The following is a 1,969-nucleotide window of genomic DNA, read 5'->3' as shown; positions in this document are numbered from 1 at the left end:
TACCAATCAAACTATGCAGTGGATTCATTTAATTAGAGTTGATGATTCATTTCTTAATCGAACTTTGAGTTAAAGTCGTTGAATGACCTGCAGATATTGCTGTTCAACTGTTTGACTGTCCGAGATCCTCAGTTGCTTCTTCCTCGCCTGATGGAAACATGTGCTGATCATGGTTAGTAGTCTCTCGAAGGATTTTGCTAGGACGCAATTATCAAAATTGGTTTGGTACCACGGCAATTAAAAACTTCCTATGATTAATAGTTTTTGGCAAATAAGTGGCTTTCTTCTTATAAAGAAACAATTAAATTGAAATTGTAGGAGTCTATTTCAAGAAGGCGCTGTTTGTACCGAGTCTATCGGTGTATAACAAAGTTGGATCCCAAGCATCAACACTGTCCGATTCTCAAGTTGATCTGTCATGGCAGTTCAATCTTCAAAGAGTGTGGGAAAATCTCGTGCAAAGCAACAAAAGGTGTTTTAAGAAGTCATACTTCTAATTTGATTATTTGTGATTATTTTGTGGCTATAAAATGAATTTAGAACCATACTTATAATTGTTTTATGACCTTACTCCGTTATCCCGTTGGCTTATAGCAGGTAAAATTACCGACATTGTTTCTGAAGAGCTAAAAGATGACATGGAAATGAGTGCCAATAATTGCGAACATAGTGCAGTGTTCTCCTCGTTGCCTATGGTAATCAAATGGCTTAGGGACAGAGCGCAACAAAATCAGTCGGTTCGTTTTCAGGTAACATAAATTACACCCAAGAGTTGCAAATTTCTGATTTCATATCTCAATTTAATAACGAGTTTAATTTTCATGAATTGACAGTGTAAAAAGTTTTACACAGTCGACAAATCATAACAAATCATGTAGGTGACTTTATAAGTAATTATGACAAAAGTTAAACATTATTAATGATCTAACGTTTGTGATTGATTGACGGTATTAAACATTAGTATAATGTGCACTTGATACACATTGTTGCATATTTTCTTACCATCTAGCTCACATTATGAGAATATCGACAATGTAGATGAGGAATAAACAAACTATGTGAATGTAATACACACTCTTTTCAACACTCTAACTTTCGCTGAAATTCATCTAGGTAAATTGTTAGGTTTGATATGACCTATTTCGAAAATAGTGGGATCTGCATGAATTTCAACAAATAATAGAAAAAATGTGGAAACAAATGTTAGAGAATGTATTAATAGCGTTACTCATAGTATTGCTCTAGAAAATATATATACATCTCGACTTATCAATCATGTCCGAGTATAGAGATCTAATATGAAAAATTTGTTTGACTAATGAATCAGGTCCTTGTGACTGGTTCGTTACATCTTGTTGGCAACGTTTTGAAATTAGTTAAGAAGTGATTCGATGGAAAAAATTTGAAGTTTCTTTCAAGATGGACTTGCATTATAATTTCGAAACACACCAAGAAGTGCTGAAAAGTCCTAACACATGGGCATCAACCCTGCAGCTCTAGACTCCATTGGTTAATCCTTAGGATGGTGGTTTTCTATAGAGAATTTTGAAGAATTTCAATTTTCAACTGTATGGTGGTAACTATTGGTTTTCATATTTAAGATGGTTTCATAATTTGTTATCTTTTTTTTAATCTTTTCTCTTGAAGAATTGAAAAAAAGTATAATTTTCACTAGATTCAAGGCTTTGCAATTTGTCCTTACTTATTTAGAAAGTAGCGTATAATATATTTCAAAATTTCGATATCAATATGATTCATTCCTATAGAATTGCCCCTTAAATGACATGCAATTGCTCCTTTAAAATGTAAGACTGTTTGGTTTTAATGGATGCAAATTAATTTTTATTAAAAGTAAGTTAAATGTAATGTAATTTATATTTGAATATGTCAAGGTAATGAACAATAAACTTGTTTATCTATTTATTTATGAAAGCTCTAAATTTCTATTTCAAGTTTAGATTTTGTATTA

The 1,969-nt window shown here is 31.9% G+C and overlaps 1 long non-coding RNA gene across 1 annotated transcript; it reads left to right on the top strand.

Annotated features, from left to right (window-relative positions):
- Window positions 1-6: 6 nt before the first annotated feature.
- Window positions 7-1,674, top strand: LOC101503853 (uncharacterized). Its single transcript, XR_012161732.1, has 3 exons — window positions 7-172; window positions 319-749; window positions 1,328-1,674. It is a non-coding gene; the product is annotated as an uncharacterized lncRNA (long non-coding RNA).
- Window positions 1,675-1,969: the final 295 nt, after the last annotated feature.

The sequence above is a fragment of the Cicer arietinum genome, unplaced genomic scaffold (genome assembly GCF_000331145.2).
Source record: "Cicer arietinum cultivar CDC Frontier isolate Library 1 unplaced genomic scaffold, Cicar.CDCFrontier_v2.0 Ca_scaffold_4594_v2.0, whole genome shotgun sequence".
Lineage (NCBI taxonomy): Eukaryota > Viridiplantae > Streptophyta > Magnoliopsida > Fabales > Fabaceae > Cicer > Cicer arietinum.
This window is presented reverse-complemented; position numbering and strand designations above follow the sequence as displayed.